Below are 27,015 nucleotides of genomic sequence, written 5' to 3'. Positions count from 1 at the left end.
TCAGTGTTTCTCTGTCCCTGTACCTTCCCGTACTTGTGCACTTGGCAATAAATTCAACAGGACCTGAGAAATCTCAGTGAGATTTGATTAGTGATGATCATCTTGGCAGCTCGGTAGGTCGAATGTATGAGACAGTACACTGTTAAATGTAAAACCTTGAACAGTGTTGATGATCAGAGGGATCTTAGACTCCAAGTTCTTCGCTCCCTGAAAGAGACTGCACAGATTGATCGGGTGGTTAAGAAGGCAAATGGCACGTTTGTCTTTATTAGTTGAAGCATTGAGTTCAAAAGTCGGGAGTGGTGTTGCGGCTGTTACGAGCCTGCGGTCGTACTGTGACTGTTTCTTTAACAGCGCCGGCGTGAGGAGGCGGGACTATGACGTCAGTCACAGGCTGACAGCGCTGACTGTGGACTGAACCATAAGAGAGAGAGCGATCGGCAGACAGGCAGTCGGCCAGTCTAAAGAGAGAGAGAGAGAGACTGGAAAAGCTGATCGCTTCAGTTAGTCGCAGCTGAGGCTTGGAACTCTCCTATGCCCACAAGAGTGGGTTGATCATCGGTACACGGAACCACAACGAATGTGTGTGGCTGTCACTTCGTATAATCCATAGGAGTGGGTTTTGGAATATATTGTGTTAACCCTTGCCTGGGTATGTTGTGTGGTAACCCCTGGAAGACGGTATTCCTGTGACAGGTCACTTTCGCTGATAACTCGGATGTGGACGGATTCAACGGATAAGAACTTCGACGGCGGTTATTTTGAAGTAACGGCCTTTTCTCTACGTTTCGCCCTGGATTACAAATATCTCTGTCCCATCATTTATTCCGTGGATTACTGAACTTTCCTACTTTACCATCTCAAGACTCTAAGCTTTGTTCCCTCAGGCTCGATAGTCTGGGAATTACATTTATACATATATACACTTAACACTGTTAACTTTCCTTTATTTCGGTAAGTTACTATATTATAAGTAGATACTAATAAACAGATTGTTTTAACCATCAAAACCAGACTCCAGTGTGAACTCTATTGCTGCTGGTTCGTTTCTAAAACGTTTCAGTTCGTAACACAGTTTTATAAAAGTAGTTAGACCACATCTGGAGTGTTTCATACAGTTCTGGTCGCCCCCATTCTCGGAAGGATGTCGGGGCTTTGGAGAGGGCGCAGAAGAGGTTTACCAGGACACTGCCTGGATTAGAGGGCATGAGCTATAACGGGAGGCTGGACAAACTTGTGTTGTTTTCTCCAGAGCGGCGCAGGCTGGGGTGAGACTTGGTGGACGTTTATAAGATTACGAGGGGAATAGATAGAATGGACAGACGATATATTTTTCCTGGGGGTTGAAATGTCTAATACATTTAAGGTGAGAGGAGATGTGAGCGGCAAGTTTGCTTCTTTCCACAGACTAATGAGTAGCTGGATTCTCTGCCTGGGGGGGGGAGGGGGTCACCACTCCTGACACGTGATCCCGTTTGCCCCTCCCATTTAACCGCAGATGGGCAGCATCTGCGCGTCTGTTTCCGAGGCCCCGCCTCCCGATGATGTAACAATCTCTACGCGCATGCTCACAGTCTCCGTGTGGACGGAGTTATCCTCTCCGCTCAGAGCTGAAGTGGGTCGGCTATGTGTTCGGGAAAGCCTTTCGTCTCTTCCGTCGGGATCTCTGTCTGCGGGCCGAAGGTATCACTTTCCCATCGGTGAGTATTGAGACCAATCCCGAGCGGGGAGATCCGATGTTGGTCGTGAGCTCCGAACTGAGGGCTAGTTACTCATTTATTTTCCAATTATCGGGGCTCGTCAGAAATGTGTCGACTTCACTTAATCTGCATTGAACGATCCAAACCAGGAGCCCTGGTTGTCTGTTTCCGCAGAATTGAATTGGAAGTCCCGCCGACAGGTCACGTGAGGCTGTGTGCTGCACATTTGCCCCGCCCTCCGCTTTGTGACGCCAAATCACGTGGTGTGATTTTGCCCACTGAGTTCCATTAACTTCCCCGAACTCGCCTCGTTTCCTGAAGCTCCTCGCATTTGTCCTGGAGCTTTATGGCTGTTGTGTCTTCTCCCGGAGTGGGGTGGGTGAGAAAGGAGAACGTCCCAGGTTGTGGAGATCTTTGATTTCACTGCCTGCTTTACCGAGGAACCGTGAAGTCTCGGGGGGAGAATGGTTTCTGTGATGTGCCGATGTGTATCCAAAGGTCTCTGCCGTTCCTCACAGTCACGGGCAGAGTAGTTATCGTGCAAAGCGTGAAGTGTCCGGATGGGAAACTTTCTATGGGGTTTTGATAAAAATTTGGTGAGGGTCAAAGAATATATGACAAAGTTCTTTTGGTTTCTTCTAACTTTGTTATTTCTGAATGTTTTATACAGTAGTATGTATCATTAATTCAGTAGCTGTGGTGTGTTCTGACGTCTCCGGATCGGCTTTTCCGTGTTTACAACAGTAGAAATAGACCCGTGAGTCTGGTGTTCAAATCGTGTTTGGAAATCCCCCCCCCCCCCTTCACTGTCACTAGTCTGTCATTCGGTGGAAGTCAGGCAGAATCTCAAGTTGCTGAAGATCTGCACTAAAAACTAAATGTTTGAAGTCATTCTGACAAAACATCATTAGATAGATAGATACTTTATTCATCCCCATGGGGAAATTCAACATTTTTTCCAATGTCCCATACACTTATTGTAGCAAAACTAATTACATACAATACTTAACTCAGTAAAAATATGATATGCATCTAAAATCACCCTCTCAAAAAGCATTAATAATAGCTTTTAAAAAGTTCTTAAGTAGTTTACTTAAATGCATTGAGTCCTAACCCCGGCACTTTAACATATCTTACTCCTGGCGGTTGAATTGTAAAGCCGAATGGCATTGGGGAGTATTGACCTCTTCATCCTGTCTGAGGAGCATTGCATCGATAGCAACCTGTTGCTGAAACTGCTTCTCTGTCTCTGGATGGTGCTATGTAGAGGATGTTCAGGGTTTTCCATAATTGACCGGAGCCTACTCAGCGCCCTTCGCTCTGCTACCGATGTTATACTCTCCAGTACTTTGCCCACGACAGATCCTGCCTTCCTTACCAGCTTATTAAGACGTGAGGCGTACCTCTTCTTAATGCTGCCACCCCAACACGCCACCACAAAGAAGAGGGCGCTCTCCACAACTGACCTATAGAACATCTTCAGCATCTCACTACAGACATTGAATGACGCCAACCTTCTAAGGAAGTACAGTCGACTCTGTGCCTTCCTGCACAAGGCATCTGTGTTGGCAGTCCAATCTAGCTTCTCGTCTAACTGTACTCCCAGATACTTGTAGGTCTTAACCTGCTCCACACATTCTCCATTAATGATCACTGGCTCCATATGAGGCCTAGATCTCCTAAAGTCCACCACCATCTCCTTGGTCTTGGTGATATTGAGACGCAGGTAGTTTGAGTTGCACCATATCACAAAGTCCTGTATCAGTTTCCTATACTCCTCCTCCTGTCCATTCCTGACACACCCCACTATGGCCGTGTCATCAGTGAACTCCTGCACATGGCAGGACTCCGAGTTATATTGGAAGTCTGATATGTACAGGGTGAACAGGACCGGAGAGAGCACGGTCCCCTGCGGCGCTCCTGTGCTGCTGACCACCGTGTCAGACCTACAGTCTCCCAACCACAGATACTGAGGTCTATCTGTCAAGTAGTCCACTATCCAATCCACCATGTGAGATTCTACTTCCATCTCCATTAGTTTGTGCCTTAAGATCTTGGGCTGGATGGTGTTAAAGGGACTAGAGAAGTCCAGGAATGTAATCCTCACAGCACCACTGACCCCATCCAGGTGAGAGAGGGATTTGTGCAGCAAATACGTGATAGCATCCTCCACTCCCACCTTCTCCTTATACACAAACTGAAGAGGATCCCGGGCGTGCCTGGTTTGTGGCCTCAGATTCTGTATTATCAGCCGCTCCATGGTCTTCATCACGTGCGACGTCAAGGCAACAGGTCTGAAGTCATTCAACTCCTTTGGTTGTGGTTTCTTCGGTACCGGGACAATACAGGATGTTTTCCACTGTCTGGGTACTCTTCTCTGCTCCAGGCTCATGTTGAAGATGTGATGTAGTGGTTCTCCCAGCTCAGTCACACAGGCCCTCAGTAATCGTGGGGATACTCCATCCGGTCCAGCCGCCTTGTTGGTACAGATCTTCCTCAGTTGACCTTCCACCTGTGCAGCCGTAATCCTGGGTGTGGGCAAGGTCTCCTGTGAGTGGCTATTTTCCTGTGAGGGAAGTAAGAGGGAGGACAAGTAGAAAGACAAGCCTGGTGTGGAGTTCTGCGGTGAGGATGAGATTGTGCTGTCGAACCTATTGAAGAAGTTGTTCAGCTGGTTCGCTTTCTCCACATCTCCACTTATGTTTGCCCCCCCGCTTTGCACCGCATCCGGTGATGATCTTCATCCCATCCCACACCTCCGTCATGCTTTTTTTCTGCAGCTTTTGTTCTAGCTTCCTCCTATACTGCTCCTTTGCCCCCCTTATCTGTACTCTGAGTTCCTTCTGAACTCTTTTAAGCTCCAACCGATCACCATCTTTAAAGGCCCTCTTCTTCTGATTTAGGAGGCCTTTGATGTGACTAGTGATCCAGGGCTTATTATTGGGATAGCAGCGAACAGTTCTAACAGGAACAACGACATCCACACAAAAGTTAATATAGTCCGTTGTGCATTCAGTGACCTCCCCAACGCCCCCACAAAGCCCCCCTTGCAGTACATCCCAGTTAGAAGTACCGAAGCAGTCTCTCAGGGCCTGTTCAGCTTCAGGAGTCCATTTTCTAAAAGAGCGTGTAGTAGTGGGATGCCTCATCACAATTGATTTATATCTGGGCTGTAACAAAACCAGGTTGTGATCAGCTTTCCCCAGTGCAGGCAGCGGGGATGCACTGTATGCATCCTCTACGTTTGCATACAGCAGGTCAATAGTCCTGTTACCCCTGGTGTAACAATCCACGTACTGGGAGAAAGCAGGTAGTGGGGTGAACCAAATTGGTAAGGGTGCTGAGGAAGAGGATTTCTTAGAATGTGTGCGGGATGGTTTTCTGAACCAACATGTCGAGGAACCAACTAGAGAGCAGGTCATTCTAGACTGGGTATTGGGCAATGGGGAAGGGTTAATTAGCAATCTTGTCATGCCAGGCCCCTTGTGTAAGAGTGACCATAATATGGTGGAATTCTTCATTAAGATGGAGAGTGACATAATTAGTTCAGAACCAAATGTTCTGAACTTAAAGAAGGGCAACTTTGAAGATATGAGACGTGAATTAGCTAAGACAGACTGGCAAATGATATTTAAAGGGTTGATGGTGGATAGAAAATATTTGCAGGAATAGGCCATTCGGCCCTTCGAGCCTGCACTGCCATTCAGTATGATCATGGCTGATCATCCAACTCAGAATCCTGTATCTGCTTTCTCTCCATACCCCTGATCCCTTTAGCCACAAGGGCCATATCTAACTCCTTCTTAAATATAGCCAATGAACTGGCCTCAACTGTTTCCTGTGGCAGAGAATTCCACAGATTCTCCACTCTCTGTGTGAAGAAGTTTTTCCTCATCTCGGTCCTAAAAGTCTTCCCCTTTATCCTTAAACTGTGACCCCTCGTTCTGGACTCCCCCAACATCAGAAACAATCTTCCTGCATCTAGCCTGTCCAATCCCTTTAGAATTTTATACATTTCAATAAGATCCCACCTCAGTGTTCTAATTTCCAGCGAGTATAAGCCTAGTCGATCCAGTCTTTCTTCATATGAAAGTCCTGCCATTCCAGGAATCAATCTGTTGAACCTTCTTTGTACTCCCTCTATGGCAAGAATGTATTTCCTCAGATTAGGGGAACAAAACTGCACACAATATTATAGGTGTGGTCTCACCAAGGCCTTGTACAACTGCAGCAGAACCTCCCTGCTCCTGGACTCAAATCCTTCTGCTATGAATGCTAGCATACCTTTCGCCTTTTTCACCGCCTGCTGTACCTGCATGCCTCCCTTCAATGACTGGTGTACAATGACACCCAGGTCTTGTTGCACCTCCCCTTTTACTAATCGGCCACCGTTCAGATAATAATCTGTTTTCCTGTTCTTGCAACCAAAATGGATAACCTCATATTTATCCACATTAAATTGCATCTGCCATGAATTTGCCCACTCACCTAACCTATCCAAGTCATCCTGCATCCTCTTAGCATCCTCCTCACAGCTAACACCGCCGCCCAACTTTGTGTCATCCGCAAACTTGGAGATGCTGCATTTAATTCCCTCATCTAAATCATTAATATATATTGTAAACAACCGGGGTCCCAGCACTGAGCCTTGCGGTACCCCACTAGTCACTGCCTTCCATTTTGAAAAGGTCCCATTTACTCCCACTCTTTGCTTCCTGTCTGCCAACCAATTCTCTATCCACATCAATACCATACCACCAATACCGTGTGCTTTAAGTTTACACTCTAATCTCCTGTGTGGGACCTTGTCAAAAGCCTTTTGAAAATCTAAATATACCACATCTACTGGCTCTCCCCTATCCACTCTACTAGTTACATCTTCAAAAAATTCTATAAGATTCGTCAGACATGACTTTCCTTTCACAAATCCATGATGACTTTGTCCGATGATTTCACCTCTTTCCAAATGTGCTGTTATCACATCTTTGATAACCAACTCTAGCATTTTCCCCACCACCGACGACAGACTAACTGGTCTATAATTCCCCAGTTTTTCTCTCCCTCCTTTTTTAAAAAATGGGGTTACATTAGCCACCATCCAATCCTCAGGAACTAATCCAGAATCTAAGGAGTTTTGAAAAATTATCACTAATGCATCCACTATTTCTTGGGCTACTCTGGGATGCAGACCATCTGGCCCTGGGGATTTATCTGCCTTTAATCCCTTCAATTTACCTAACACCACTTCCCTACTAACATGTATTACCCTCAGTTCCTCCATCTCACTAGACCCTCGGTCCCTTACTATTTCCGGAGGGTTATTTATGTCCTCCTTAGTGAAGACAGAACCAAAGTAGGTATTCAGTTTGGTCTGCCATGTCTTTGTTCCCTATGATCATTTCACCTGTTTCTGACTGTAAAGGTCCTTACATTTGTCTTGACCAATCTTTTTCTTTTCACATATCTGTAAAAGCTTTCACAGTCAGTTTTTATGTTCCCTGCCAGCTTTCTCTCATAATCTTTTTTCCATTTCCTAACTAAGCCCTTTGTCCTCCTCTGCTGGACTCTGAATTTCTCCCAGTCCTCAGGTGTGCCACTTTTTCTGGCTAATTTATATGTTTCTTCTTTGGACTTGATACTATCCCTAATTTCCCTTGTCAGCCACGGGTGCACTACCTTCCCTGGTTTATTCTTTTGCCAAACTGGGATGAACAATTGTTGTAGTTCATCCATGCGATCTTTAAATGCTTGCCATTGCATATCCACCGTCAACCCTTTAAGTATCATTTGCCAGTCTATCTTAGCGAATTCACGTCTCATACCTTCAACGTTACCCTTCTTTAAGTTCAGAACCTTTGTTTCTGAATTAACTATGTCACTCTCCATCTTAATGAAGAATTCCACCATACTATGGTCACTCTTACCCAAGGGGCCTCGCACAACAAGATTGCTAACTAACCCTTCCTCTTTGCTCAATACCCAATGTGGAATGGCCTGCTCTCTAGTTGGTTCCTCAACATTCATATGCAATGGCAAGCATTTACAGATTGCATGGATGAACTACAACAAGTGTTCACCCCAGTTTGGCAAAAGAATAAACCAGGGAAGGTAGTGCACCCGTGGCTGACAGGGGAAATTAGGGATAGTATCAAGTCCAAAGAAGAAACATACAAATTAGCCAGAAAAAGTGACACACCTGAGGACTGGGAGAAATTCAGAGTCCAGCAGAGGAGGACAATGGGATTAATAAGGAAAGGGAAAAAAGATTATGAGAGAAAGCTGGCAGGGAACATAAAAACTGACTGTAAAAGCTTTGAGAGATAAGTGAAAAGAAAAAGATTGGTTAAGACAAATATAGGTCCCTTACAGTTAGAAACAGGTGAATTGATCATAGGGATCAAGGATATGGCAGACCAATTGAATAACTACTTTAGTTCCGTCTTCACTATGGAGGACATAAATAATCTTCTTGAAATAGTAGAGGACCGAGGGTCTAGTGAGATGGAGGAACTGAGGGAAATACATGTTAGTAGGGAAGTGGTGTTAGGTAAATTGAAGGGATTAAAGGCAGATAAATCCCCAGGGAACTCAGAGTACAGATAAGAGGGGCAAAGGAGCAGTATAGGAGGAAGCTAGAACAAAAGCTGCAGAAAAAAAGCATGAAGGAGGTGTGGGATGGGATGAAGATCATCACCGGATGCGGTGCAAAGCGGGGGGGCAAACATAAGTGGAGATGTGGAGAAAGCGAACCAGCTGAACAACTTCTTCAATAGGTTCGACAGCACAATCTCATCCTCACCGCAGAACTCCACACGAGGCTTGTCTTTCTACTTGTCCTCCCTCTTACTTCCCTCACAGGAAAATAGCCACTCACAGGAGACCTTGCCCACGCCCAGGATTACGGCTGCACAGGTGGAAGGTCAACTGAGGAAGATCTGTACCAGCAAGGCGGCTGGACCGGATGGAGTTTCCCCACGATTACTGAGGGCCTGTGCGACTGAGCTGGGAGAACCACTACAGCGCATCTTCAACATGAGCCTGGAGCAGAGAAGAGTACCCAGACAGTGGAAAACATCCTGTATTGTCCCGGTACCGAAGAAACCACAACCAAAGGAGTTGAATGACTTCAGACCTGTTGCCTTGACGTCGCACGTGATGAAGACCATGGAGCGGCTGATAATACAGAATCTGAGGCCACAAACCAGGCACGCCCAGGATCCTCTTCAGTTTGCGTATAAGAAGAAGGTGGGAGTGGAGGATGCTATCACGTATTTGCTGCACAAATCACTCTCTCACCTAGAGGGGGTCAGTTCTGCTGTGAGGATTACATTCCTTGACTTCTCTAGTGCCTTTAACACCATCCAGCCCAAGATCTTAAGGCACAAACTAACGGAGATGGGAGTAGACTCTCACATGGTGGATTGGTTAGTGGACTACTTGACAGATAGACCTCAGTATGTGCGGTTGGGAGACTGTAGGTCTGACACGGTGGTCAGCAGCACAGGGGCGCCGCAGGGAACCGTACTCTCTCCGGTCCTGTTCACCCTGTACACATCAGACTTCCAATATAACTCGGAGTCCTGCCATGTGCAGAAGTTCGCTGATGACACGGCCATAGTGGGGTGTGTCAGGAATGGACAGGAGGAAGAGTATAGGAAACTGATACAGGACTTTGTGATATGGTGCAACTCAAACTACCTGCGTCTCAATATCACCAAGACCAAGGAGATGGTGGTGGACTTTAGGAGATCTAGGCCTCATATGGAGCCAGTGATCATTAATGGGGAATGTGTGGAGCAGGTTAAGACCTACAAGTATCTGGGAGTACAGTTAGACAAGAAGCTAGACTGGACTGCCAACACAGATGCCTTGTGCAGGAAGGCACAGAGTCGTCTGTACTTCCTAAGAAGGTTGGCGTCATTCAATGTCTGTAGTGAGATGCTGAAGATGTTCTATAGGTCAGTTGTGGAGAGCGCCCTCTTCTTTGTGGTGGCGTGTTGGGGAGGAAGCATTAAGAAGAGGGACGCCTCACGTCTTAATAAGCTGGTAAGGAAGGCGGGCTCTGTCGTGGGCAAAGTACTGGAGAGTTTAACATCGGTAGCTGAGCGAAGGGCGCTGAGTAGGCTACGGTCAATTATGGATAACTCTGAACATCCTCTACATAGCACCATCCAGAGACAGAGAAGCAGTTTCAGCGACAGGTTACTATCGATGCAATGCTCCTCAGACAGGATGAAGAGGTCAATACTCCCCAATGCCATTAGGCTTTACAATTCTACCGCCAGGACTTAAGATCTTTTTAAAAGCTATTATTAATGCTTTTTGAGATAGTGATTTAGATGTATATCATATTTTTTACTGAGTTAAGTATTGTATGTAATTAGTTTTTCTACAACAAGTGTATGGGACATTGGAAAAAAGTTGAATTTCCCCATGGGGATTAATAAAGTATCTATCTATCTATCTATCTATCTATCTATCTATCTATCTATCTATCTATCTATCTATCTATCTATCTATCTATCTATCTATCTATCTATCTATCTATCTATCTATCTATCTATCTATCTATCTATCTATCTATCTATCTATCTATCTATCTATCTATCTATCTATCTATCTATCTATCTTGGTCTGCATCCCAGAGTGCTTTAGAAAGTAGCCCAAGAAATAGTGGATGCATTAGTGATAATTTTTCAAAACTCCTTAGATTTTGGATTAGTTCCTGAGTATTGGAGGGTGGCTAATGTGACCTCACTTTTTTAAAAAATGAGGGAGAGAGAAACCGGGGAACTATAGACTGGTTAGCCTGACATCGGTGGTGGGGAAACTGCTAGAGTTGGTTGTGAAAGATGTGATAACAGCACATTTGGAAAGAGGTGAAATAATAGGACAACATCAGCATGGATTTGTGAAAGGAAAATCATGTCTGGCGAATCTTACAGAATTTTTTGAGGATATAACTAGTAGAATGGATAGGGGAGAACAAGTGGATGTGGTATATTTGGATTTTCAAAAGGCTTTTGACAAGGTCCAACACAGGAGATTAGTTAGCAAACTTCAAGCACACGGTATTGGGGGTATGGTATTGATGTGGATAGAGAATTGGTTGGCAAACAGGAAGCAAAGAGTGGGAGTAAACAGGACCTTTTCAGAATGGCAGGCAGTGACTAGTGGGGTACTGCAAGACTCAGTGCTGGGACCCCAGTTGTTTACAATATATATTAATGATTTAGATGAGGGAATTAAATGCAGCAACTCCAAGTTTGCAGATGACACGAAGCTGGGCGGCAGTGTTAGCTGTGAGGATGCTAAGAGGATGCAGGGTGACTTGGATAGGTTAGGTGAGTAGGCAAATTCATGGCAGATGCAATTTAATGTGGATAAATGTAAGGTTATTCACTTTGGTTGTAAGAACAGGAAAACAGATTATTATCTGAATGGCTGATTAGGAAAAGGGGAGGTGTAACGAGACCTGGGTGTCATTGTACACCAGTCATTGAAAGTGGGCATGCAGGTACAGCAGGCGATGAAAAAGGCAAATGGTATGTTGGCATTCGTAGCAAGAGGATTTGAGTACAGGAGCAGGGAGGCTCTACTGCTACTGTACAAGGCCCTGGTGAGGCCACAGCTGGCGTACTGTGTGCAGTTTTGGTCCCCTAATCTGAGGAAAGACATTCTTGCCATAGAGGGAGTGCAAAGAAGGTTCAACAGATTGATTCCTGGAATGGCAGGACTTTCATATGAAGAAAGACTGGATCGACTAGGCTTATACTCGCTGGAAATTAGAACACTGAGGTGGGATCTTATTGAAACGTATAAAATTCTAAAGGGATTGGACAGGCTAGATGCAGGAAGATTGTTTCTGATGTTGGGGGAGTCCAGAATGAGGGGTCACAGTTTAAGGACAAAGGAGAAGGCTTTTAGGACCAAGATGAGGAAAAACTTCTTCACACACAGAGTGGTGAATCTGTGGAATTCTCTGCCACAGGAAACAGTTGAGGCCGGTTCATTGGCTATATTTAAGAGGGAGTTAGATATGGCCCTTGTGGCTAAAGGGATCAGAGGTATGGAGAGAAAGCAGGCACAGGGTTCTGGGTTGGATGATCAGGCATGATCATACTGAATACGGTGCAGGCTCGAAGGCCCTAATTGCCTACTCCTGCACCTATTTTCTATGTTTCTATGTGTGGAAAATTAAAATCTCCCACAATCACAACCTTGTGCTTACTACAAATATCTGCTATCTCCTTACAAATTTCCTCCTCCAATTCTCACTCCCAATTAGGTGGTTTATAAGACACCCCTATAGGTGTTACTATACCTTCCCCATTCCTCAATTCCACCCAAATAGGCTCCCTAAATGAGCCCTGTAATCTGTCCTGTCAAAGCACCGCTGTAATATTTTCTCGGACAAGCATTGCAATACCTTCCCCTCTTGCCATTCTGATTCTGTCACACCAGAAGCAACAAAATATTGGAATATTTAGTTGCCAATCACACCCCTGCAACCATGTTTCACTAATAGATACAACATCATCTTTCCAGTTATCAATCCATACTCTTAGCTCATCCACCTTTCTTACAATGCTTCTAACATTAAAATAGATGCATTCAAGAAACTTTCCACCTCTTCCTCTCTGTTTATCCCTAACGGTGCAAATAACTTTATTCTCTATTTTCTTGCCTTCTCCCCTACACCTTCAGTCTGAGCGCTCCTACATCAGGGAGGAAGTTCAAATCATCTGTGTGTTAAAAGTTTAGCCATCATGGTGACTGAAGGCAGCTGTAGGTTCATGAGGGACTGTTACTGTCAGATTCTGCAGTTCTTGCGGCTGCTCATCGCACCCAGGATTGAACCCTGGTCACTGAGCATTGGAGGAGTCTGTTCTGCTGATGTTAGCCTTAAACTAGACTGGTGTTTAATATTGTGGATCTGTGAAAGATGAATCAGTTCTGTATCAAATCCCGTGTCTCAGGTACTTACTGTCTCTACCACACTCACAATGTACACTAGAAAGGCCACTCAGCCCATCTGGTTCCTGCCCATGTTTCTGTTCCATATCAGTATATCAAAATCTCTCCCTGTCATTCCCCTCTCACTCTCCCTGAGATGACAGGTTGCAACTAGTCACCACTCCGTGGGATAGGAGATTTCCCGTGAATTTCATGGAAACATATAAATGCACAACACATTACAGATGCTTTGTCCCACATTGCCGTGCCGATCATGTAACTTACTCTAGAAACTGCTCAGAATTACTCAACCACAGAGCCACCTATTTTCCTGAGCTCCATGTACCTATCTGAGAGTCTCTTAAAAGACCCTATTGTATCCACCTCTACCACCGTCGCTGGCGGTGCATTCCACACACACACCACTCTTTGCTTAAAAAAGTTAGCTCTAACATCTCCTCTGTCCCTACTTCCAAGAAGCTTAAACCTATTCCCCTCATGTTAGCCATTTCAGCCCTGGGAAAAAGCCTCTGGCTATCCACACGACCAATGCCTCTCATCATCTTATACATCTGCTTGATTTTCACCAGGCTGAATAAGAGGATCTCACTGTGGTTTTGATGTTCTCTCTCTCTCCCTCTCTCTCCTTGTGTCTGACGTCACAGCCCCGCCTCACTCAGGCACTTAAAGCGACACTCACAGTAAATGAACCCGCGGTCTCGCAACACAATGCACCTCTAAAGTCTGACAGCAGACCAGTGAGTAAATCTTCGATGGTGCAGAGTCAAAAACCAAAAAAGTTGCCAGCCTGAGTCAGGGCTTTGGGGCTCCAGAGAGAGATGTGGTCCAGAGTTTACCAGGAGGAGGAGGAATCAGACCAACAGGATGTGGCTACAAAAGAAAGATCAGAAACATTTGTAAACTGGTTGACCGATAAAAAGGTGGTTAATTTCAGGCAGCAAATGTGGAGAGGAATAAAAAGACAATGTTTAGGCCGAGCCCCTTCAGCATACCTAGCCTGTGTACTCCGCTGCTTAGTTGCTGCCTGAACTGCACAGTTCCTCCAGCATTGTGTGTGTGTGTGCGTCTCTGTATTTCCAGCAACTGCAGAATCTCCTGTGTTTTATATCTGCATTTTACTTTGGCATTAGATACACGTTGATATTGAGTATATTGCTTATGGGAGCCGCTTTCTGCGTTAAAACAGCTGCAGATTTTTCTATACACACGAAAAAAAATGAGGTATGGACATTGAACCGGTGCTTGCAGAAATGGTTAATGGCATCGTGATTACCCATAGGGCCATGCGTTAAGAATTTTGCCGGCGCTGAAGCACCGATGAAATGCGCCAGCATCAGGCTGAGGACGTCCCTGAGTTTCACGCCTTGAAAATGTCGGTTGCAGGTAAGAGCGATTCTCCGTGATTTTATCTTAAACACCGAATTCACAACAATTCCTGTGAAATCCGAACACCGTGGCCAACAATCCCGGGACAGTCCTGCTCTCATCCCTGTCTCTCAGCCCCACGATCCGTACACGGACCCCGGGGAGCTTCCGGCTGATGAGGGAATGGGAACCGATGGATCTCTCAGACAGAGCTGAGCTCCAGCTATCTAAATGCAAGGATTAGCAACTCGGAGAAAGGGAACAAAATATTTTACATCACCAGCTGAGAAAATCACCTTTCTTCTACCACCGATCACAAACAAGAGAAAATCTGCAGATGCTGGAAATCCAAGCAACACACACAAAATGCCAGCGAAATTCAGCATTAGTACTCTTTTCCATAGATGCTGCCTGGCCTGCTGAGTTCCTCCAGCATTTTGTGTCTGTTGCTTGTTCTACCACCTCTTGTTCTGGACTTTTTTACCTGTGAGAACATGTTTTGTCCCATTCTCTCTGAGTGCATTATGATATCAAACACCTTTGTCCTGGGCAACAAGTAGCTTTCACATCACAAATGTGCCAGACTCCAATGAGACAGACTACTGCCCTTCCCTTCATATTTAGTGGCATTGCCATCACTGAGTTCACCACTGTCAGTTTTTGTCTGATGTGTGTATTGTGGCGATGCAAACATTGCTGGAGAATTGGGGGAGGCTTCAGGGGAATATAGAAACTGAGTTCACCACTGTAGTCATTGGCGGGGGGGGGGAGGGTTCAGGGGAAATATTTATGTAGAATACAGAAACTGGTGATACTTGAGTCCCCTGTGTGTATTGTGGTGTTGCAAAAGTTGCTGGAGAATTTGCAAGTGGGAAGAAGTGGAGTGATATTTGGAAATCTGACTTTTTAAGGTGTAACTTAGCAAGCAAACCACATATGGACAATATGCAAAATCTTTGGTGAGAAAATCCTTCATTACACATTACAGGCCTGCTACATAGGTTGTGTGAGAGTGCAGATGAACTGCATCGAACCCAGAGGAGATCAAAGTTCCTATTGACAGTGATTTGCTAGCTGTGAAAATGAATACCTCTCTATAAAAAAATTCACTGTGCACATCTTGTCACTGGGTAAAAAAAATGCACAGTGCAAGACTTATGTACACACTGGTTATTACAATTAGAGGGGGTATTGGAGGGAAGATGGGGAGACCTGTAGTGTCCCTGATGCCCTCACTTACAAGAAATGCATCCAGCTGCAGCTTGTAACCCTGCACTTTAAGGAGTTGGAACTTGAAACGCATATGGGGATTGATGGTCATTTCAGATACCAGCACTCTGCCCAGTCAGGAGATGATTTCTCTTCCAACTTGGGTTTAACCTCACTGTAACAGTGTGATACCAAATCAAACCTTGGCAACTCAAGTAATCTCATCTGAAATGTTGTCCTACACCCATTGATGGATTTTGTAAATCTTCTACAGGTTAAAAACGAGAAGGAATTTGTCTCCAGGGATCCCAAACACAGCACGCCAGTTTTGTTGTCTCTGTCTAGATATTTAAGAAGTGGAGCAAGGGATTCAATCAACCATCCTTCCTGCTCAGACTGTGGGGAGGGATTCACTCTGTCATTTCAACTGAAGGTACATCAGCAAGTTCACACTGGGCGAGGCCATTCATCTGTTCTGTGTGTGAGAAAGGATTCTGCCGGGCATCCCACCTGTGGACCCAAGAGTCAGATCACACTGGGCAGAATTTCAGAGTCATCTGCTGAATTTCGGGGAAGGGATTCTCTCGATCATCTGACCTAATGGCACACCAATGTGTTCACACCAGGGGGCAGCCATTCACCTGCACAGTCTGCGGGAAGGGATTCACTCAGTCATCCACCCTACTGGTACATCAGCGAGTTCACACTGGGGAGAAGCCATTCACCTGCTCAGAATGTGGGAAGAGATTCACTCAGTCATCCACCCTACAGATTCATCAGCGAGTTCACACTGGGGAGAAGCCGTTCACCTGCTCAGTCTGTGGGAAGGGATTCACTCAGTCATCCAGCCTACTGAGTCATCAGCGAGTTCACACTGGGGAGAAGCCATTCACCTGCTCAGACTGTGGGAAGAGATTCACTCAGTCCTCCCACCTACTGAGTCATCAGCGAGTTCACACTGGGGAGAGGCCATTCACCTGCTCAGTCTGTGGGAAGGGATTCACTCATTCATCCCACCTACTGAGTCATCAGCGAGTTCACACTGGGGAGAAGCCGTTCACCTGCTCAGAATGTGGGAAGAGATTCACTCAGTCATCCCACCTACTGAGTCATCAGCGAGTTCACACTGGGGAGAAGCTGTTCACCTGCTCAGTCTGTGGGAAGGGATTCACTCGGTTAGCTAACCTACAGAGTCACCAGCGAGTTCACACTGGGGAGAAGCCATTCACCTGCTTAGAATGTGGGAAGGGTTTCACTCATTCATCCAGCCTTCTGAGTCATCAGCGAGTTCACACTGGGGAGAAGCCGTTCACCTGCTCAGAATGTGGGAAGAGATTCACTCAGTCATCCACCCTACAGATTCATCAGCGAGTTCACACTGGGGAGAGGCCGTTCAGCTGCTCAGAATGTGGGAAGAGATTCACTCAGTCATCCCACCTACAGAATCATCAGCGAGTTCACACTGGGGAGAGGCCGTTCACCTGCTCAGAATGTGGGAAGGGATTCACTCAGTCATCCACCCTACTGGTACATCAGCGAGTTTACACTGGGGAGAAGCCATTCACATGCTCAGAATGTGGGAAGGGATTCATACTGTCATTCTACCTACAGAGACACCAGCGAGTTCACACTGGGGATAGGCCATTCACCTGCTCTGTCTGTGAGAAGTGATTCGCTCAGTCATCCAACCTACTGGTACATCAGTGAGTTCACACTGCGGAGAAGCCATTCACATGCTCAGAATGTGGGAAGGGATTCATACTGTCATTCTACCTACAGAGACACCAGCGAGTTCACACTGGGGAGAGGCCATTCACCTGCTCAGTCTGTGGGAAGGGATTCACTCAGTCATCTAACCTACTGGTACATCAGCGAGTTCACACTGGGGAAAAGCCGTTCACCTGCTTAGACTGTGGGATAGGATTCACTCAGTCATCACAACTACTGGCACACCAGTCAGTTCACAGTGGGGACTGGCCGTTGTTATGAATCCCTGGGTTTTGTTTGCTGTATACTGTTATTTTAAGAGAGAGAGAGATTAAGAAGGCGAATCAGTCTGACTTGCAGCTTGTTTACATCGCTCGCAGCTTGTTTAGTTTTAACCGAGGACACAGACACTCAGAGTCAGACGGAGACGAAGGAGGAAAAACTGAAGGATCGAAACCAGGGAACTAGTGGCCAAGGGTCACTGTTTAGAACTTTCCTATGCCCACAAGGTGGGTTAATTATCGATTCATGTACATAGAATGTGTGGTTGTCACCTTGTTTGATCCATAGGAGTGGATCGGATTTGGTGTATCCTGTGGAGACCCCTTATGTGTTAACCCTTGCCTGGCTGTGATGTGGTAGTTCACTTGAAGACGATACACCTTCTGACAAGTCACTTTCGGTGAGAATTTGTATGTGGATTTGGAACGATGATGGATAAAATCTACAGCAACTGTTCTCTCGTTTTACCACCGTAGAACCTGTGGAATTCTACATATTTGCGTTCTCTCGCCATTTACCATGGATTACAAATCTCTCTCTCATCGTCTATTCTGTAGTTGAACGGAACTTTCATACTTTACCATCTCAAGACTCCAAGCCTTGTTTCCCCCGAGCTCAATAGTTTGGGAGTTACATTTACACACATCTATAAACTTAACACTGTTAACTTCTGTTTATCTTGTTTAAGTTGCAATATTACAAGTAGATTCTAATAAAGATAGATTTAACATCAAAACCAGACTCCAGGTGTAGTCTATTGCTGCTGGTTTGTTTCTAAAGCATTATGGTTTGTAAAAAATTTGGGGCGTGGGTCTGGGATATGAACAGATTTGGGGGCTATTGATCGATGAATTATCGACTTGATTGGGGAAATCCCTTTTCATTTATTTGTGTGGAAATCAGCAGCAGTGGAGATTTATAAATTTCTGGAAGCGCCAACCCCTGAGGCATTAGGAAAAGCCAAAAGGAATGAATTGCTGACTGTTGCTAATGGGCTGAATCTTAAGCAGGTAAGGGGGTGTGAAAGACGAGGGAAACATAAAACTGGGAGAGGAGGTAAAGGTAAAACAATAGGGGTTATATTATAAAATATAGGCATCCACCCCCTTTTTCAGAGACTGTGATCCCTGTTTCAACCGGTAAAGATGTGCATTTCAATGTGTTCATCTCTCAGTCCTCGATTCTCTAAATGCAATGGTTATCACATTTGATTTTTCTTCATATGATGACCCAACCATTTCAGGGATCAGTCTATTGAAACTTCATTGCACTCTCTATAACAAATACTCTCTAACCACTTTGTTAATCCTCTGTGCAAAAAATGTCCATCTTCTGTAGCCCCGTGTTGCCCCAACCACTCACCTCCTACCCCTGTCATTGGCCCCACTTGCAGGTCAACCGTCTGCCGGTGTTTCCCCCCCAACGTGAATCCCTCTGCTCGCCACCAGCGTGGGCTCAGACATTTCCACAGATTTCCACCGGGACAAACATCCTGTCCGCCCCCTCTCACACCATCTTTTTCCTTTCAATAAAATCCCTCCTCTCCCTCCCCAGGGAACTGGCATCAAACTGACGGGCCGAGCGGTCTCCTCCTACCTCTCGGCGACACATCAGACTCCGGCCACAGAAGACGCTTCACAAACCCCCCCAACTTTCCTTGGAGGAAAATGGAAATAAATCAAAAAACGGACATTTACTCCGCATGATGTGGAGTTTGAGGCCAGAGCGGGAGGCGAACTCAGCGGGGGTAACGCCCTCTGGACTTGTCCACCTCTGCGACTGGTGGTAACAAGTGATTGACATCGCTTTGCACCAATGGGAATAGCGCAGCCCCTGAATCCTCTGTTGACAGCGGTGGGGGAGGGCTGGTCACGTGATTATTAGCCCAGCTATTAAACTGATAAAGCCCGAGTTCACCAGCGCATGGATGACGTAAGATGCTGTGCACGTAAGGGCAGATCCCGATGTGGGAAGCCCATGCGTGACGTCAGGCGCGACGGGGGTCTGTGTGACATCACCTGTGGGGATGCGCTCGCATTTAAATGCACCTTAATGTGTGTTTCTTATGATTTGAGAGGGACAACAACATTAATCACGGGTTTCATTACTGAATCCAGTGTTGTGAGATGTAAAGTCCCCTGTTTTGTGTCCGGCTGTGCCGTGTTGTTTGGGGGCTATTGATCGATTAATTATCGATTTGATTGGGGAAATCCCTTTTGATTTATTTGTGTGTGGAAATCAGCAACAGTGGATATTGATAAATTTCTGTGGGTTGGATGACTGAGTGAATCCCTTCCCACGTATTTCCTCATCCAGGTCATCCACTCTTGGTCTTCCTGGAATCATTCTTTGAAACTTCTCCGGACCCACTCCAATAAGAACACATCTTTTGCTCAGATAATAAGTCGGAAGTACAGGTCGGACTCTGCTCACAATACACCAACAGTGATCTGCCCAATGCGTTATAAAGCTATAGTATCACATCCTTGCTCTTATATTGCTAACATTGCAGTTGTCATCCTTAATCAACTCCATCTGCAAGCAAACCTTTAGCGCCTCTTGCTCAAGGACTCACAAGCACTTATGCACCTCTAATTTTTTCAAGTTTCTCCCATTTATTTTTTTCCTACACCCAATTACTTCTACCAAATGTACATGACTTGCATACACTGTATTTCAACTGCTACTTTGCTGGCATTCTCCAGACCTATCGAAGTCCTTCTGCAGACTCCCGCTTTGCTCTAAACTACCTGTCCCGTACCTATCTTTGTATCAACTGCAATGTTCGTCACCAAGGTATCAATTCCGTCATCCATATCATTCAGATTTAACATGAAATGATGCGGTCTCAATACTGACCCCTGCAGAACAGCATTAGTTACCGACAGCAAAACAGAATTGCCCACATTATTATGACTCTTTCTCCCTTGTCAGTACAAGTTTCTTTCCTGTAATTCCATGAGCTGTGATCCTGTTCAGCAGCCTCACGTGCAGCACCTTAGAAACATAGAAAACCTGCAGCACGTTACAGGCCCTTTGGCTCACAAAGCGATGCCGAACATGTCCTTGCTCTTGAAATGCCAAGGGTTACCTACAGTTCTCTATTTTTCTCAGCTCCGTGTACCTATCCAGGACTCTCTTAAAAGACCCTGTCGTGTCCGCCTCCACCACCATTGCCGGCAGTCCATTCCAAGCACTCACCCCTGTGTAAAAAACTTACCCCTGACATCTCCTCTGTACCTACTTCCAAGCATCTTCAAACTATGCCCTCTCGTGCTAGCAATTTCAGCCCTGGGAAAAAGCCTCTAACTATCCACACAATCAATGTCTCTCATTTTCTTGTACACCTCTATCAGGTCACCTCTCATCCTCCATCACTCCAAGGAGAAAAGACTGAGTTCACTCAACCTGTTCTCAAAGGGCATGCTCCCCTTTCCAAACAACATCTTCGTAAATCTCCTCAGCACCCTTTCTATGGCTTCCACATCCTTCCTGTAGTTTGGCGACCAGAACTGAGCACAGTACTCCAAGTGGGGTCTGACCAAAGTCCGATATAGCTGCAACATTACATCTCGGCTTTTAAACTCAAGCCTGCGGTTGATTAAGGCCAATGCAAAGTATGGCTTCTTAACCACAGAGTCAACCTACATAGCAGCTTTGAGTCTCCTATGGACTCCGTCCCCAAGATCCCTCTGTTCCTCCACACTGCCAAGAGGCTTACCATTAATACTATATTCTATCATATTTGACCGAAGAAAATGAACCACATCACACTTCTTGGGGTTGAACTCCATTTGCCACTTCTCAGCCCAGGTTTGCAGACTATCAATATCTCCCCGCAACCTAACCCAACCTTTGTGTCATCAGCAAATTTACTAACCCGTACCTCCACTTCCTCATCCAGGTCATTTATAAAAGTCACGAAGGGTAGGGGTCCCAGAACCGATCCCGGAGGCAGACCACTGGTCACCGACCTCCATGCAGAATATGACCAGTCTACAACCACTCTTTGTCTTCTGTGAGCAAGCCAGTTCTGGATGCACAAAGCAATGTGCCCTTGGATCCCAGGCCTCCTTACTTTCTCAATAAGCCTTGCATGGGGTACCTTGTTGAAGATCATCTGAAAATCCAAGCAAACAACATACACTGCCTCTGCTTTATCTATCTTGCCTGTTATTTCCGCAAAGTATTCCAAGAGATTTGTCAGTCAAGATTTCCTCGAAACAATCCGGCTGACTTTGGCCTACTTCATCATGTTTCCCCAATTACAGTACCCAAAAAACACACTCTTAGTATACTCTAACATCTTCCTGACCACTAAGGTCAGACTAACTGTCCAATAATTTTCTTTCTTGCGCCCCCTCTCTTCTTAAATTGTGGAGTGGCATTTGCAAATTTCTGGTCCACCAGAACCGTTCCAAAGTCTAGTGATTTCTGATAGATCATTACTCATCACTTGAAGAGAAAACTAAGGGGGAACTTCTTCATTCAGAGGCGGGGAGAGTGTGCACCGAGCTGCCAGAGCAAGTGGCAGGGACGATTGTAATCTTTAAGAGAAGTTTGCTTAGGTCACTGGATGAGAAGCATATGGAGGGCTATGGTCCAGGTGGAAGTTGTTGGAACTCAGAAGATTAATGCTTTAGCACGGACTAGACTGGCCGAATGGCATATTCCTGTGTTGTAGTGTTTTATGACTCTAATGCCTTCACAATCTCTTCAGCCTCCTCTTTCTGAACTCTGCGGTGCCTTATCTACCTTCAGGCCTTTCAGCTTCAAAAACACCTTCTCTCCTTGGTAAAAGCACGTATCCTCACTTCTGCCCCAGGTACTGCTGAATGTTTGGCATTTATGTAATAAATTTAATGACACAGCTGTAGTGGGTGACTTCAATCTGCAGGAGGATTCGGAAAGTCAGATTGGCGTGAGATCGCAAAAGAGGGGATGTATTGAATGCAAACGAAATGGGTTTTTAGAGCAGCTGATGGTTGAGCCTACTCGGGGAACTGCTATCTTAGATTGGGTGTTGTGTAATAACCCAGATCTTATTGGGGAGGTCAATGTAAAGGAACCATTAGAAGGCAGTGATCATATATGATTGAATTCCTACTGCAATTTGTGAGGGAGAAGCACAGGTCACATGCGTAGTATCGCAATGGAATGAAAGGGAATTTTAGAGGCATGAGAAAGGTGATTCCCCAGGTGGATTGGAGGATGCTGGTGGAGATGGCGCCAGAGTAGAAATGGCTGACGTTTCTGGGAATAGTTCATAATGTACAGGATAGATATGTCCCACAGACGTAGTTCTCAAACAGCGGGGCTAGGCTATCGTGGCTGACAAAGGAAGTTAAGGACTGCATAAAAGCATATAAGGTAGCAAAAGTGAGTAGTAGGTTGGATAATTGGGTAGCTTTTAACATCCAACAACAGGCAAATTTAAAATAAAAGCTATAATGGGGAAGGTGAAATAAGACAGCAAACTATACAATAATATAAACCAGTTATAAAAAAATACGAAAGGGAGGTGAGAGTTGATATTGGACCACTGGGAAATGATGCTCTTGGGGTACAAATGGGGAAGAGCTGGTAGATGAACTAGATAGGTACTTTGCATCCGTCTTGTCTGTGGAAGACACCACCGGTGTGCCAGAGATCCGTGAGTGTCAGGGTACAGGAGTGAGTGCCATTGCTATTACAAAGGAAAACGTGCTAGGCCAATTCAGGTTCTTAAAGTGGATGAGTCACCTGGACCAGATGGACTACATCCCAGAGTCCTGAGAGAGGTTGCTGGAGAGATAACAGATGCATTGGTCATGACACGTCAAGAATCACTTGATAACAGATGAGGTTTTGGGGTACTGGGAGACTAATGATATAATAAGTCAAAGCCAGCATAGGTTCTATGCAGGGAAATCTTGCCTGACAAGTCTGTTACAGATCTTCAAGGAAGTCATAAGCAGGATGGACAAACGAGAGGCAGTGGATATTATTTACTTGGATTTTCAGAAGGCATCTGATAAGGTGTCACACATGAGATTGCTTAACAGGATAAAATCAGAAGAAATACTGGCATGGACAGAGGAATGGCTGACAGTCAAGAGGCAGCAAGTGGGAATAAAAGGGGACTTTTCTGGTTGGCCAGCAGTGACTTGTGGTCTTCAGGGGTCAGTATTCGGTCCGCTACTTCTCACATGGTTTGTCAGTGATCTGGATAATGGAACTGATGGGGTTGTGTGGCTCAGACTGTGGGAAGAGATTCACCATATCATCTCACCTACTGACTCACCAGTCAGTTCACACTGAAGTGAGGGACTTCACCTGCTCAGTCTGTGGGAAGTGATTCACTCATCATCTAACCTACAGAGTCACCAGCGAGTTCACACTGGGGAGAGGCTGTTCACCTGCTCAGACTGTGGAAAGGGATTCACACAGTTAGCTAGCCTACAAGTACACCAGTCAGTTCACACTGGGGCCAAGCCGTTCACCTGCTCAGTCTGTGGTAAGACATTCACTCAGTCATCCAACCTACAGACACACCAGCGAGTTCACACTGGGGAGAAGTCGTTCACCTGCTCAGACTGTGGAAAGGGATTCACCACATCATCTCACCTACTGAGATCACACAGCAGAGAGAGATTTCACCCGCTCAGATTGTGAGAAGGGATTCACTCAGTCATCTGATCTGCTAGCACACCAGTGAGTTCCACTGGGGAGAGGCCGTCGACCTGTGAATGTGGGAAGGTATTTACACGATCATCTCGTCTACTAAAACACCAGCAAGTTCACACCAGTTGGAGGCTGATCATCTGCTCAGACTTTGGGAAATGATTCTCTCAACCGTCTCCACCAAGGCTGCATCATTGTGTTCCCCTGGGGAGAGGCCGTTCACCGGCTGTGAATATGGGAAGGGATTCACTCAATAATCTAACCATGTAACACACGACCGGGTTCACATTGGGGAGAAAGTTTCAATTAGCTGTAGGCTGGATATTTGTCCATCCCCGTTGCTGAATGCAATTTCGAGAGTGACTGGGGGAGTCTAGTACAAGAGGGCATGACGTAAGGTTTGCAGGGCGCTCATTCAGAACAGAGATGCAGAGAAATTTTTTTAGTCAGAGGGTGGTGAATCTGTGGCATTTGTTGCCATGGCTAGCAGTGGAGGCCAAGTCATTGGGTGTGTTTAAGGCAGTGATTGATAGGTATCTCAGTAGTCAGGGCGTCAAAGGTTATGGTGAAAAGGTGGTGGAATGGGACTAAAGGGCAGATTGGATCAGCTCATGATGAAATGGTGGAGCAGACTCGATGGGCCAAATGGCCGATTCTGCTCCTGTGTCTTATGGTCTTATGTGATTTTCTTTCTCATGTGCGTTATTCCTTTTCCTCCTTCTGTCCAAGGTAGTGTTAATCTAAGTGGGTTTGAGTGTAAATAGTCTTTTCTAAACTTGTCATTTCAGTTCTTACTTATCTTTGTACATTTTACTGATTGAAATGGGACTAAGATATTTTCATTATAAAAAGTCAATGTCGGTATTGATGGAAGTGTTTATTGTCTTTGTTGTATTTGTTGACTATTGAGCTCTGTTCCACAGTTTTTTAAAGCCTTGAAATAAATTTTGTCAAAGGTTTTCCCAATATTGCACTACGTTCTATTGTTTTTGCTTGTTGATTTTTTTTTAGATACGTGGTTATCAAGAGTCCCAAAGAAGGGTCATGGCCGGAAATGTTGATTCCCATCCATAGATGCTGCCTGACCAGCTGAGCTTCTCCTGCACTTCGTGTGAATTTCTCTTGAGTTCTTGCATCTGCAAGTCCCCTTGTTTCCCAGATATTTATATGTTTAGTGAAATAACAAGCTGGTCGTGGGGTTGTGTGGCTCTGTTGGTGAAATATTAAATAAAATCATTAAATAAGAGATGGCATAGGGTTGGGCGGTGTAGAATCTGTGGGTAGAATTAAGGAACAGCAAATGTACAAAATAAATCCCTGATGGGAATTGTATAGTGACCCCAAAACAGTAGTAAGTAAGTAGTCCACAAATTACAATGAGAGATAGAAAATGCGTACCAAAGGGTAATGTTACAATAGTCATGGGGGATTGTCATGCAGGTGATTAGGAAAATCAGGATGGTGTTTGTCTCAAGAGGAGGAATTCCTAGAATGCCTACACGATGCTTTTTTTTTAGAGCAGCTCGTGGCTGAGCCCACTTGGGGGGTCAGCTATTCTGGATTTGGTGCTGTAATGAATCGGAATTAATTTGGTCACTTGAGTTCAAAGAACTCTTCGGGACAAGTGATCTTAATCTGATGAAATTCACCCCGACATTAGAGAAGGAGAAACTAAAGACAGATGTGGAATAAAGAATTAGAGAGGCATGAGAGAACAAATTGTCAAAATTGATTTGAAAAGAACACGGGCAGGAATGAAAACAGAGCAACAATGGCTGGAATTTCTAGAAGCAATTCAGAAGTCACAGAGAGGAAGTGGTATTCTAAAGGTAAGCTGACAAAACCGTGGCTGATAAGAGAAACCAAAGACACCATATAAAACAAAGAGAGGGCACAGAACAAAAACTACTAGAAGTTGGAGGATTGGGAAGCTTTTAAAAGCAAACAGAATGCAACTAAAATCATTAAGAAGGATAAGATGGAATACTTCGGTGAGCTAGCCAGTAATATTAAAGAGGATACTATTTTTAATTCAGGCACATATAGTGTAAAAGAGAGACAGAGGCGAATATCAAACCAATGGAAAATGATGCTGGAGAGGTATTAATGGGGTGAGGGTGAAATGTGATGGCTGATGTACTGAATCAGTATCGTACATCACTCTTATTTGTAGAAGACACTGGCAGGAATATGGAAGTCCCAGATGTCAGTGGTCAGAATGTGTAAAGTTACGTTACTCGGGAGAATGTGGAAAGAAATGTGGGCAGTAATTTTTTTACTGGAAGGAGAAATCGATATTCATGCCTTCAGGTTGGAGCTATGCAGTTGGAATATGATGTGTTTCTCTTCAACCCTGAGGCTGTCAAGTGGAGCAACTCCAGCCATTGCTATTCTGCCATCATCCCTGCTAGTGTCCCCTTCAATCAACTTTAGTAATCTCCTCTCCCGTGCCTCCGTAGTTCCACTCACCCTACTAATAATGATGCATCTTGTTGTACCTTTCCCCTCTCAAAGTGCAGGGTGAATTGCAACATGTTATGATCACAGCGTCAACATGGTTCCTTTACCATCAGCTCCCTAATCAAATTTGGTTCTTTGGACAACACCCAATCTAGAATCAACATTTCTCAAGAGGGCACAATTACAAGCTATTCTAAAAGCATCTCATTAGTATTTTCCAAATGCCCTCTCTTGAGATCAAGCACCAATCTAATTTTCACAATCTACCTCCACCCATCCCACTCATGGACTATTCATCTCACTCTCATTAGTCGGTAGATGCGCAGGATCCTCACCAGGACTACCAGCCTCTGAGACAGCTACTTTTCCCAAGCAGTAAAGCTAATAAATATCTCTACCCTCTAACCCACCCTTCCACAACACCAAACACCTCGACTTTAACATTTCCTGTCTGTCATCTTATATGCAGGCGTCCTATGCCGAGCGTCACTTTATGAACATACAATCAGTCCGTGCACAGTATATAAGCTGTGGATATATGTTGTTACTATTGTGTTTTTGTGCTGTATTGGAGCCGGAGTAATAATTATTTCGACATCATTTACACGTGTCTGCTGGAAATGGAATTAAACAACCCTGAATCTTTAATTAA

The 27,015-nt window shown here is 45.1% G+C and overlaps 1 long non-coding RNA gene across 1 annotated transcript; it reads left to right on the top strand.

Moving 5' to 3' along the window:
- The first annotated feature begins 1,586 nt into the window (after positions 1 to 1,586).
- On the top strand, positions 1,587 to 27,015 carry LOC140721333 (uncharacterized). The gene is made up of 3 exons (XR_012097362.1): positions 1,587 to 1,700; positions 13,957 to 14,060; positions 24,915 to 27,015. It is a non-coding gene; the product is annotated as an uncharacterized lncRNA (long non-coding RNA).

This window comes from Hemitrygon akajei, unplaced genomic scaffold (genome assembly GCF_048418815.1).
Source record: "Hemitrygon akajei unplaced genomic scaffold, sHemAka1.3 Scf000054, whole genome shotgun sequence".
NCBI classification, from domain to species: domain Eukaryota; kingdom Metazoa; phylum Chordata; class Chondrichthyes; order Myliobatiformes; family Dasyatidae; genus Hemitrygon; species Hemitrygon akajei.
The sequence above is the reverse complement of the archived record's forward strand: the minus strand, read 5'-3'. Positions and strand labels throughout refer to the sequence as shown.